At 53.4% G+C, this 13,189-nt stretch overlaps 1 protein-coding gene across 15 annotated transcripts in view; it reads left to right on the top strand.

Annotated features, from left to right (window-relative positions):
- Positions 1–13,189, top strand: part of PPFIBP2 (PPFIA binding protein 2) — a 150,839-nt gene that overhangs the window by 17,243 nt on the left and 120,407 nt on the right. The window contains exon 1 of one of the 15 annotated variants that reach the window (XM_057316947.1): positions 5,916–6,031. The exons of 12 other annotated variants lie outside the window; for them this stretch is intronic. The gene's annotated coding sequence lies outside the window, so the exon portion shown is untranslated. Of the gene's footprint in view, positions 1–5,915; positions 6,032–6,335; positions 6,707–13,189 lie in introns of those variants that run through there. 2 more of the 15 variants (XM_044379457.3, XM_044379459.3) reach the window with 2 other exon arrangements.

Below are 13,189 nucleotides of genomic sequence, written 5' to 3' on the forward strand. Positions count from 1 at the left end.
CCTGCCTGCTCTGGGAAAGATGGGTTGAAGGAAAGTCAGCCAGAGGCAGGAAGCCTAGAGGAGGCAGCTTTGGCAATCGGAGAGAGGGATGATGAGGGTCTGAGCGAGGGTGGGCTGAGCATTTGGTCAGGAGGTAGGACCTTCAGAGAGCCTGAATGGCACTGCAGAAAGGACGCCATCTGTGTTGCCAGAAGTTTAGGTCCGAACCTCAGTATTGGTTCTGTTGGTCCCCAGCAAGGCAGGGTGAATCCCGTGTGTCCCTCTGGAAAAGCTCAGCTCCCTAAGTGCTAGATTTAAAAAAAACAAGCAAATAACAACAACAAAAAACCCTTTGTTATAAAAAAATTCAAACATATACGAAAGTAGAAGGAACCGTGTAATGAGTCAATTTACACATCAGCCAGCTTCAACAGTAAGCCCTTGCTGGTTATATTTCTAGGGGATAATTTTTTTAAAAGATTTATTTATTTATTTATTTATTTATTTATTTGAGAGAGAGAGAGAGAGAGCATGCACACATAAGTGGGAGGGGCAGAGGGAGGGAGAGGAAGAATCTCAAGCAGACTCTGTGCTGGGTGTGGAGCCCGGCTCGGGGCTCGATCTCACCACCCCGTTAGAACCTGAGCCAAAACCAAGATTTGGACACTTACCCAGCTGTGCCACGCAGGCACCCCTGTGGGAGACGATTTTTGCAGTGAAGCTTTTTGAAAGTATTCAAGTTGAGGTTACACTGGAATCATTTCTCTGAGTCTGTCGTCAGGTTGAGACACTGAAATGACTTGACGACCATTTGTTCCTCCTTGGAGGTAAAATTGTGCGTGCACGCGCGTGCGTTCTCCGTTGTGAGGAGGGCAGTGAGGGTAGATTTCTTTGTGTCCCGGGACTGAGGAAGCTCACTGCCGGCAGTTTGTATCTGTGGGTAAGGTTCTGTCTGCCTGGGGGGCGGGTGCGGTATGGACGTGGAAGAGAACGGAGGTGTGGACGGCTGGGGGGGCAGTTGGCAGGGTTGGACACCCTTGTTACCCACTCACTGAAGGATGCCTGTGGCCTGAGAGCCTGATTTGTGCTGACCAAACTGACAACGCTCGTCTGTACACCAGGAACCAGTGGACTCATTTACTTGGTGGGCATCGTCCAGTGGCCACAGCACAAATACCCGTCCTCCCAGACCGCCCTCCTGGCGTTTCCCAAAGGTGGATTGCAGGGTCATCTGCAGGTTGCTGGGGAGCCGGGCTCCCAGACAGAGGGCACTGCGTGGATGGAAGGGGTGTCCCTCCAGGCTGCTACGGGGCCTCTTTGCTAGTGACGAGATGGTGTACTGGTCACCAGTGTGCCCTACAGACCAACACTGACCAGTCCTACGGCCACTGCCGCCTCGTCCTTCACTGAGAGTGACCCAGGTTGGTGGGCATCTGGTGATTGTTTGTGCTACTTAAATGCCCTCTGGGTTTGGGATCAGTTGAAAAATAAGACCAGGAGTTAGACAGACGGAGACTAAGATACCAGCTCTGGGGCCAATAAAGGTGTTCAGAGAGTGTGGCCCGTAGAGTTCCCAGTGCATCCTTTTCCCCAGTTAGCATATCCACCTGGGTTAGAGACCTGGATGACTGCCTCCTGCTGGGGACAGGCCACTTCCCTGTGGCAAGGCAGCTCTGGAAAAAGAGTGGGAAGGGTGGGGTGAGCCACATGTACTGGGTTCCTTCCCCCATTCCCTCAGTCAGATACTTAGCTGTCCCCTAGGAGATGAGGTCCAAGAGAATGTCAGCCCCTTTTGGCTGTCTCCATGGCAACATGAAACAACCCAAATGGAGGTGTGAGCATGGGTTGTGGGCCAGCAGAGGTGTTCTTGGACAGGTAGCGGTGGGGATGCTGTCTTGGAGAAAGGAGAATCTCCTTAAAGAATGAGTTTTGATGGACAGAACCTGCAGAAGGGACCTTTAGCTTGAGGGACAGCATGAAAAGGGCACAGCAAAAGGAGAATGCTCTCCTATGGCTGGAGTATCGAGAAGTCAGAAGAATACAGTTGCAAGTGGCCAGGCTCAGTGAGGAAGGGCTGCAGAGTGGTAAGAACTTGACCTTGCAGCCGGACTGCCTGGGGTCAGACCCATCTCCACTGCTTCCAGGACGTGGGATTTGACCAGTCACTCACTTCACCTCTGCAAATTCCAGGTTCCTTGTCTGTAAAATTTGGATAGCAACAGTTACGAGTATTGAGGTCTAAGACACCTATAAATGCTTAGCTCGGGGCAGAACGTGTGTTTAAAAAATGGCAGCCATTATTCTTACCATCGTGTGTCCAAGACAGTTTGGGGTCAGCTAACAGATGTCTTAGATGTCAGACTCGTGAGTTTGGATTCCTGTGGCAGAGGCCAGGGATGGCTCAGGTGAGAGGAGGCCGTCCAAGGCCGAGATTCGGATACCTGGATACAGGCTGGGTGGCTGTGGGGGGAGGGGGAAGACGGAGCTCCCTGCCCGCGGAGATCCGCGGGCACATGTCTGCTGTGGCAAGGCCAGGGAGGGTCACAGGAATGCAGGTCAGGCAGGCCAGGAGCTACCCAGAGAGAGCAGGAGCACACTGAGAGTTTCAGATCATGCTGGATCTCGGGGGCTGCTCAGAAATGGCCAGAAAGCTGATGAACATTTGGATGCTTTGTTCTGGAACTTACAAAGTGGTCTAGTTTTAGGAGTGGCAAACATGGAGATGAAATATGGGTTGTCCAGGGTGTGACTGCAGAAGAGAGAGGAAGTGGGGGCAGGGAGTGGAGGCTGAGACATAGGACATGGAGTGGAGGGGGAGGACCTGGAAGAACCCAGAGAGCGTTCTGTCCCAAATGCCCAAGGAGGAGCGTATCGGAAGGGTTTGGGTGTGGGTGAGATGCCCAGAAGAGCAGTTCTGTACTGCCTCTCGCAGGAGGAAGAGCGCACGTAGTTCAGGGGGCGGGGGGAGGAGCAGCAGGGGGGCACAGAGGTGATCTCATGGCAGCAGGTGCCAGAGTGAACAGGAGGTGAGCGTCTTGGCAGTGAAACCAGGGAGAAGCATGAGATGGTAGCCGGAGGAAGTGTTTGAGGAGAGCAGGGGCTTTAATACTCGTGTGGGTCAGGAGGAAGGAGTAGGAGAGGGGAGGGAGGCAGATTCAGCCTAGAGAGGGAACCACGGAGAGGCTGGGCCTCAGTGGGGCTAGATGAGGGGAAGTCAGAGGAGGAGAGAAGGGGAAGTGAGGGATTCTGTTTCTCACCAGTGAAGGATGTGGTAGTGCGCTGAGGAGTCTGGTAGGAAGGATGTGCCAGATTAAAGATCTGGGTGCACGAGGGTCTGGAGGAGCGGAGGCACCTGAACTTGCCTCCCCAGGCAGGGGGAGTTGGGGCAAGTCATGCCCCAGAGGCCGTGTGAGCTGGGGAGGTGGCTGGAGGGAGGTGGGCGGGTGTCGGTATGGTCCTGTGTGCTGACTGCTGACAGGCAGCAGGGCCAAGAGGGCCTGCTGTCCAGAATGGGAGGGTGCTGGAAGGGGAAACAGAGTCAGAGGAGGTGTGGGAGGGTTCCTGAGGTGGGCATTGGAGGGGACAGGCTGCCATGGCCTGGTTCTTCTCCTGCTGCATTATTGCTGGAATAGGATGGGAGGCTTCCAGACCCATTGCCTGATGGGTCAAGGCCAAGTTCTAGGGGTGAGGTGAGGGACCCCTCATAAGCTGGTCCTAGCCTCATTTGCTCTCATTCTTTCCCAGTTCTCTGGTCATGGCAAGTTATGTGCATACATGAGTGTGCACACACACACACACACACACACACACACAAGCACGCACACACCTGCCTCCCAGCATACCTTAGGACACGTACACTCCTTACTCCTTTTGCATTTCTGCATGCTGCCCTCTCTGCGGCTTTCTGGGGTCGCTCACACTGCGCTGGTCACTCCTTCCGCCAACTGCCTTGCCCCGAGGAAGCTCAGCCTCCCTCTCCCCGCAGTGCACTGGGTGCCATGTTGCTACATGCATGTGTCTTTCTGGAATCACCAGGGCCTCTTTGGCGCCAGGTACCGATCAGCTTGCCTTTGACTGTTCATCCGCTTGAATGAGTGGGTGTCGGACTGAGCCTTATTATCCATAAACGATGGGCAAATGGTCGATTTTTGAAGCTGAGCTTCTCTTTGCAAGTAATTGCCGTGTGAAGTTTTACATGTGACTTGCCTGTTGAGCTCGTGACGTTGTCAAGTTGACATGAGCACTGAAGTGCCATCTGAAATTAATTTTAAAGATGATGGGAATTTCAGGGGAATGATGTTTTCTTCTCACAAAGGAGTACCACGATGACTTTAAAGTTAAACCATTAATTTATGCATTTCTGAAGTCGAAGTTGGTAAAAGCCAAAGTTTGTTGGCTCTGCCTTGCGGATCCCAGATAGGGGCCCAGTTCTACAAGCAACCTTCACATTCTGATTGACATGGATGAGAGAGGGAAGAGTTTTGGCCCTTGGTAGAGCGATAGCATTCATTAATTTCCTCTTAGCATCTGCTACAGGGTTTTACAGATAATGGGGAGCCAGTCGTATTTGTTAAATGGATAAACAAATCTAAAAATATGTATGTTGATTTTATGGGTCCTGCATTTTTATGACAATTGTTTTCTCTTCTGTGTTGTCTTTTTTTGAGTAAAATACGATCTTGTAACAGAGTTGAGGGGGCTCAGGGCAGCGCGCAGAGTCCCCATGAAGATACCGTATGAAGGGCAGAAGGTAGTAGTCCTTTGTCCCCAGGTGTTCGGAGCCCCGTTTGTTTGGACATGGAAACCAGCTTCCTGTATCCCAGCCTTCACTGCTCTGAGCAGATCTGCAGGGTAAGGCAGTGTGGTGGGGAGAGCAAGCGGGGTCTTCGGTGACAGACAGACTGGACTCCACAGAAGGACTGGCAGCAGCCATGTGACCTCAGGCTGTGTCCTAACATCTTTGTATCTCGATTTCCTCTTTTGTAAAATGGGGCTGATGAATATAATCTGTCACATGATGACCGGGAAGATTAGAGGAGGACAGAGTATTTTCCCAGGGGCTGCTGCTTCTGTAGGACCGGGGAAACCCTCTGTGGACCTCTGGAGCAGCGGCTTTTACAGACAGGCGGGAACTGCGGGGCACGACGTGGTGAGCCGTCGTTTGCTGTCTCGTGGGTGGTGGGGGGCCGAGGGGCAGGCAGCGAGATCTTCCGGCGTGTGAAGTGTTGTGGCTGAGGCATGGTCCTTCACATCCCAGCCTGGAAGGGGACACTCATTTAGGTCTACTGCTCAGACTTGCTATTTCTGAGACTCTCAGAAGGAAGGGAAAGAACCTTCCATCCCGAGTTCTCTAAGTGGCTGCAGTAAGCCCTCATGGCAGTGAAGACACAGATGGACTTGTTGTAAGCACAGTGTTAAGAGGCACCTTGATGGGGGGCTTGGTGATGCTGTGTCCCCTGGACCCTGTCTGGCTCCCCAGCTCCCTCTTCCCAAAGGCACAATGTCTGGCCTGCCTGCCCTGCCCCTCGATCCCTCTCCTGGCGGGAGCACCTGCCTTGCTTGTCTTCTGAGACCTGCCCCAACCTTTCCTCAGCAGGCCTTGAGGCCCGTGGCCCTGGTCACTGAGATTGCTGTGGCCTCTATAGGACAGTAAGCCCTTGAATTGGGGAAAAGGACCAGCTGGGAGGCAGAGTGTCAAGAGCAGAAACGGGAGGTGAGAACAGTCAGAGGAAGGGGAAGCAAGTGTTTAAAAATACGAAGTCGTCCTGGATGGGACCCAGCATCAGCTCCTCAGTGTTCTGAAGCCCAGAAGGTCCGATGGGCTGTTCGGGTGTGAGCCGTGACAGCCTCACGCTCGCTCACACCCGCTTCCTGGCCAGACCCCGTGCTCCTCCTTGTGGGCTGGGTTGTGGTGTCTCACGCTCATCAGGTCTTTGAGGGTGGTGTTTCTCTTAAGAAGCTTGCCGTTGGAGCAGGAGGGAGGATGTTGGCCCTGCTCCTGAGGCTGGGGACAGCTGAGCCGGTGGGAAGTCCGGCCTCACAGTGCCCGGAGGTGAGGTGTCTGCGCCTGCTGCTGTCGTCGCATTCTTCGGGGGAGGGCATTGGGCAGTGTGACCGAGTCCCCTGCTATGATTTTGTGTTGGTGGAAGAGCCGTTTGGGGTCGTGGAGCCTTGTCTGAAGGACTGCGGTTTGGGGAGAAGGGCTTGAGCTCTTTGGGTAAGAGCTTAAGTGGAAGCATCTGGGTTTGGATGTGCCAGACGAGCCCGGTGGAGGGGCAGTGGCATGTGACAGGACTTGGGCTGGGTTTTCAGTGGAAGGGCCAGAAAGAAAAGGGACTCCTTCCAGCGGGTTCCGTGGAGCCGGGCTCCAGCACAAATGTTCTTAGGGATCTTCTGGAACTCGCCCAACAGGGAGTGGCTGGGAATGCCCAGCGCACACAGCTCACTAACCTGGCCCCGCGGGGAAGACAGACGCTATGCAAGAAATGCTGCGTCCGTCCCCTGCTGGTCCCCGACCCCGCCAGCCTGGGCTTCGGGCCCCTCAGGCGGTTCTGGCCCGTGTCAGCCCCCAGCCTCAGCGTCACTGGCTGACCAAACCGAGCAGCCTGACCTGGGGTGTTTAGGTGGCAATGAGAAGCCTGTGTGTGAAAAACATATTTACAGCCGAAAGCGCCAAACGGGTGTTTGTTACCAGAAGTGACTGACGCTGGGATTCCACTGCCGCAAGGTCAGTGGCTTTTTCACCTTCGGAGGCTTTCTTGTCGCTCTCCTGTGCAGTTTTTCTGAGGCTACTTAAGCTTCTTTTGGTTAGAAGAAGAAATCCAGGGGCGCCTGGGTGGCGCAGTGGTTAAGCGTCTGCCTTCGGCTCAGGGCGTGATCCCGGCGTTCTGGGATCAAGCCCCACATCAGGCTCCTCTGCTAGGAGCCTGCTTCTTCCTCTCCCACTCCCCCGCTTGTGTTCCCTCTCTCGCTGGCTGTCTCTATCTATCAAATACATAAATGAAATGTTTACAAAAAAAAAAAAAGAAGAAGAAATCCAGGCTCCACCTCTTCCCTTTTATCAGACTCAGATATTGGCTAAAGGCGATCAGCAATCTGGTAGCGGCTCTCTCAGCGCCCTGGCCCCCCGTCCTGCTCCGACTGCTCTGTGTTCTGACAACCCCCTCCAGTGTCCTGACAGAAAGCCAGCGTCTGTGGCCTTGGCCTTCTGTCCTGCTGCAGAGACGGTGCCTGCGGGCCCTGCCACTGCTCTGATGCCAAATGGGCTGCTTTTCCTCCTCGTCAGACAGAGACCTCCAGACTGGGCAGGGCCTCTCAGGGCCCCTGCCACCCACGGGAGCCTCTCAGCTTCCAGTTTAGACCAGTGACCTCTATTTTATCCATGTGCTCCTTTGTGGAAGGAGAATGGCTATCGTTTACCTGTCCCGTTGTATTTTGGAAGCAGGTAACTTGTTTTAAGAACCACAGATAGAGAGGAATTTTGCCCCTGGTCAGCTTCCAGCTGCCTCCTTCAGGCAGATGTATGGTTCTGTCTTTCCATTCAACACGCATGAGCTGGCCTGCTCTGAGCCGGGTCTGGGGCTGAGCTCTGGGCTTCAGAGACACTGCCCTGCCCACAAAGAGCTTACCAGTCACACAAAGGAGTCACACACATAAGTGGCCAGTGTTCTAGAGAGTTCCAGGTGCTATAAGGGAAGTCTGTCATGGGCATGGAGAGGGGGACTGAGCTGGAGCAGTCACTGCCATGTGGGGGATGGGAGGGGATCCCTAGAATCATGATGCTGGATTTGGGCCTTGGGTGAGAGCAGGAATTGAGCAGGTGGAATGGGGGTCATGGGCTAAAATGTTGCATGTTGAAGGGGCCTTACAGCAAAATCAGGAGGGGCGAAATGGTTAGCACTCAAGAGGGGGCCAAGTGTGGCTGAGAGAATTATCACTGCTGTGGTTGTGAACTCCCAGCCAGCTATATGCAGAGGACTTCTGCATACGTTATTTCACCGAGTCCCCATAATCCCACGATGTGTATATTTTCACCTGCACTTTGTAAATAGGGAAAATGAAGCTCAGTGAGGTTAAGGAACTTGTCCAAGGACAGAGCCCATGACGGGAAGAATGTGGGCCCAAATGCAGCCTGACTAGAGAGTGCATGCTCTTGACTATGTCATGGCTCCTTCACCTTCTCTCTGGCGTGCGAGCTGGTGAACAGTCATACAAGTGCTGGAGTGCCTCGGTTAGGTGTGCTCTTGGCAGCAGGGTGGACGGGAGGGGTGTGTGGGAGTGAGGCTGTAGGTACGAAAGGCAGTCAGGAAGCCATTGTGGTCATTCTGATGAGAGATGATGAGGCCTGACGTGGGGCAGGAGAAGAGGAAGGGACAGATGTGAGAGGGGCTGACGAGGGAGACTTTGCTGGTTGTGGAGACCCAACTGGATGTGGATGACAGGCGGGAAGGCCCGGGATGACTCCCAGGTTTCTGTCTTGGTGACTGTGGTGGCATCACCACAGCGGGTGGGGAGCATATTGGAGAAGACCATTTTGGGGGGCCTGCCAAGTGTGAGGGCATGGAGAGGGTGGTGGGTATCAGGTGTTGGTGGGGGGCACACCTATCACTCAGGCTCTGGTTTCCCACTGACAATGTCAGTGTCCTCAGGGCTTACAGAATGGGGGTGCCCTCAGGGGCCGAGACACATGGAAGAGTTGCAGGAGAGATGGCTGTGCACTGCCACTTCTCCTCCCTTTCCCAAAAAAACAAAGAGATGGGGAGATCCCATTGAGGTAGGCAGGATCAGCTTTGGTTTCCTGGAAGAATTGGCTTGAAGAGAAGATGGGAATTTAGTAAGGAAAGCCACTGGCTTGGGCATAAAGCAGGAAAGCAACTGGTATAGTCAGCTGTCGTCTGTGCACTGATGACTAAGACATTTGGATGGGATGGGGCAGAGCTTGGCCTGAGGGGTGTGATGGAAGGTAATCTGCAACGCATGTGGCGAAAGGCATGAATTCTAGGGGATGATGGTGAGCCCCTGAGACTTTCTCAGCGGAGTGCCTGGTAGGAGTTGTGTTTGCATTCTCTCATTGGCTCCTCAGCTTCGTTCAGTATCGGAGTCACCGAGGAGCTGGGGCGGGATACAGAGCTCAGGCCATCTTCTACTTAAATGAGGCTGGACCTCTGTGCTTGTGTTGTTGTCCGGGTGACTGATGAACACCAGTGTTTGAGGACCACTGAGTCAGGTGAATCTTCAGTGCAGGGTGGGTGCATGGGGCTGCCTGGAGGCAGGCAGCCAGTTAGGGGGTGCTTGTGGGAGTCTAGGGTGCGGTAGTGCAGGGACAGGTGAGGCTGTGGGAGCAGATGAGATCACCAGCAGCAAGTGCTGGGAGAGAAGACCGTCAGGTCTGACTCAGCAGCCCTCGGATCTCCTGATTGCATCCTTCTCCATCCTAAACCCTCTGTGTGATTTCTACGGCAGCACTTCCTCAATTCACCTGGCTGTTCCTCCTCAGTCCCCTTTGTTGCTTCTTCTCCCTGATGGCTGTGTTGAAGTGTTCCAGAGAGTTCTGGGCCCTCTTGCTTTTCTTCTTTTTTCCTTCTTTCTCTTCCTCTCTCTCTCTCTCTCTCTGCACTACGTAGGTTACTTCATGCAGTTGTTTTGAATTCCATCTCTCTGCAGATGGCTCCCCAATTCTCTCCAGCCAGACTTACCTCCAAACATCAGATTCACATCAGACTCGTATTTCAAAATGCCTTACTCAACATATCTTCCTAGATGTCCCCTAAAGCATCTTTTTTTTTTTAAAGGATTTTATTTATTTATTTGAGAGAGACAGAACATGGGGCGGGGGAGGGGGAGGGTAGAGGGAAAGGGAGAAGTAGACTCCATCCCAGGACCCTGCGATCATGACCTGAGCTGAAGGCAGATGCTTAACTGACTGAGCCACCCAGGTACCCCCTCCCCCCACCTTAGGAATGTTTCCAAAACCGGATCTCCTGATCCCTTCTTCCCCTCCATTTGTTCCTGTACCCCTCCCTCTCTCCCAGAGACTCAGGGCAAAAACCTCGTAGTCATTCTGACGCCTGTCTCCCATGTCCACTCCATCAAGAATTAGAACATTTACCACCATCATTCCGGTCCAGGCTACCTTCCTCTCTCACCTGGTTTTCCTGCGCTCACCAGTGCACTGCACCGCCACCATCCCCGTCCATCTTCAGCCAGTGTTCCTTGTGGCAAAGGGATCCTCCTGTGACCAAACCCCCCCGTCGGTTCGCATCTCAGAGGCAAAGTGGAAGGGTGGTGTGCGTCCTCAGGAGAGCTGCCTAAGTTTTTGCTCATCAGCAAAGTGGGAGAACTCCTCAGTGGCATGTGGGGATTACGGGAGACAGCGCTGGGTAAGCTGGAGAGTAGCTAACAGACGCGTGCGGGAGAGGAGGGAGGAGCACACGCCGAGTCTCTGCTCTGTGCCGGGCACGCCGCAGTATCACCTTTTTAAATCATCTTGATTGTTTTTATTTTGATCACGAGGATATATCCACACAATTTAAATAGTCAACTACTTGTACCTGATTTGTTCACACAGCTGTTGTCTCCCCGCCTACCCCTCCCCATTGCTCTTCCTCAAATGCAGCCTCTTTACATTTCTGAGTATTTTTATCCATATTGCTGAAAAATGCTGCGTTTGGCTGTTTTGTTATTTTTTTTCACTTGTCATTATCTAGAGACTTCTGAGTCCTCACTCGAGAAGGGAGGAATCCTCCCCTGCCTTTCCAGCCCCACCCCCACCGCTCACAAGCACGTTCCATCCCCACCGTGCTCCCCACGCACTTCCAGTTAGATAAAGTCCTGGGGTTTCTTCTACTTTTTTGGTTTCCGTGCAGTTCTTTCATCACTTGCTTGGTTTTCCGTTTTATTATCATGGAATTAGACAAAGTCCTCACCAATTATATAACTCTCTTTGGGTGTTCTGATGCACGAGGTGTCGTGTGAGTTTCGTGTTGCGGGAGAACTCATCCCCGAGCTTTGGGAAGCTCTCCAACGTGGGGCAGCTGCCCTTTTCCATTTGCTGCAGAGCCGTTGACCTTACGTCTCCTATCACTTCGTGTCCTTGCGGGCTTACGTCTTCCTAAATAAATTCCTCTACTGTTGTTGCAGTGGACAGCTGAATTAGATGTTCGGTTCAATGTGCTGTATTTCCTGAGCTCGATCTTGTTTACTTTCACTGGCAACAATGCGATTGGTTATACTGATTTTATAGATGGGACGTTGAGACCGAGAGGGGTTAAACAACTTGTCTAAAGACCCACAGCCGTTACGCAGCAGAGCGCATGTTTTAACTCCAGACTGTCTGGCTGTGAACCCTACGGTCTTTCTTCTGTGTGCTCTGAGAATAGAGTTGTTATCGGTTGATATGGGATGTGGTCGAGAATGTCGGCACTGCCATCAGTGTCCCCTGTATGCCTTCTTCCATCTTCCTTTTTTCTTTTAATGCTGAACATGGCTTCTTGCTCTTTTATCCCAAATTGATAAATGTCCCATACCCTGTTAAGAAGCTGCCCCCCAAGCATAGGGACAGCAAGAGGTATGTCTTAAAATGACCATTTGGGAGCAGCTCTGGTTTCCGGGCAACCTGTAAATGTGGGGAAAAGGCTGTGGTTGGTTGTGATACGGTGACACTTCTTTACCACCTGGTGGCCATGTGGGGAAGGAGGAGGCGTGTGGTGAGTCCAAGTTTGGTGGTGGTAGGTTCTTGGCTGAGGGTTCCTTCCCCAGGCCTTGCCTTCTACTTGGGGACACTGTCGTCCTGCACCCCTCCACCTGGATGCAGCTGTCAAGGAGTCCGGTCCCAGCTCTGGCTCAGCTGTGTCCGTGGCACAGGAGGCCTTGCAGGCATACGGGTACCGGGGACTCTGGATCTGTCCCCGATGCCTTCCTTTGTCCGGGCCACTGGCAGCCTGCCCGAAACACTGGCAGCTCTAACCACTTTCACTGAGAGAAAGGTACTTCATAAAATGGAATGGCAGCTTGCACTTCAGCTTGGGTGGGATAAGTCAAGGCTACTCGCCCAAGATTCATCTTAATCAACAGTCCCCGCTAGTGCAGGGTCTAAATGACCGCCCGTCTGAGAGTGCGTCAGAGAATGGACGGCTAACTGTGGCTCACTTTCTGCACTTCAGAACCCCTGCTCCTGCACCCTGATCAACGTCCAGGTGCCCAGCTGGCCTTTGTGTGGTACAGTTCGGGTGGCTGTGACATCTGTCACCAGACACTGTCTTTCTAAAACATGGCGGTCCCATGTTGGCTCGGCTTATAGCTAGGGGGTCATTTTCTGTCTGGCTGGTAGCAAAGAGGGTGAAGCTCTGTGTTAGTGGGACATCGCCACAGATAGGATGATGTGACAGCATCTAGAGAGGCCTGTGGCTGAAGGGAAGGGGGAATGGTATGTGGGCTACAATTTTTCTTAACATTTGCACCTCTTCGTTGTAGCTAGGGGTGAGCTAGGCTCTTGGTAAGCGAAGTCAGCCTACTCCCCCACCGTCAGTGCAGGGCTCCGGGAAAAGTTCAGGTGTCCAGAGAGTGAAAGCTGGTTTTGGCCACTAGAACGACTGTCGCTGGACTGAGCTCGTTAAGAGCACCGTCACCCTCTGCCTGCCCCTCTCCTTCCTGGGCTGGGTCCGTGCTGTGCCAGGCCCCTGGTTGGGTCTCCTGTCAATGGCGGAGAATGTGATTTCACTCCCACTCCCCCCACCTGCTTAGTTGGAGCTTGCCCTGCTTTCGCTTGGGCCTTCGGTGTTTTCCCTGGAATGCGGCTCTCTCCCAGCTGCTTTGGGTCGTCGCCTCTCACCTCGCTTCTCTCCGGGAAGCCCCACCTCCCTGATGAACCCAGGCTCCCAGGGGAGGTGCTGTGTCCCTGCAGGGATGAACAGACGCTGAATGCTGCTGTCTGATGGGTTTGCCACTGAGGCCCCAAGTTCCTTGAGGGCAGTGATTGTCCCTGTCACCTGTTACTGAAAAGAGCTCTAACCTCGACCGTGGTCAGCGGGGAAAAGGCCTACTAGCTGCCAGAACAGGAATGATCGGCAGCCTTGTGGCTTCCCTGTTCTGATGAGAGTCTGTGCTCACAGATGGGGGCTGGAGGCCTCACATCGATGGCATGTTTGGCCCTTCCACGGTCTCTCTGTCCCCCACACCACTGACACCTCACAGCTGCCCCGTGACAGCGGCT

This window comes from Ursus arctos, unplaced genomic scaffold (assembly GCF_023065955.2).
Source record: "Ursus arctos isolate Adak ecotype North America unplaced genomic scaffold, UrsArc2.0 scaffold_22, whole genome shotgun sequence".
In the NCBI taxonomy this organism is placed as follows: domain Eukaryota; kingdom Metazoa; phylum Chordata; class Mammalia; order Carnivora; family Ursidae; genus Ursus; species Ursus arctos.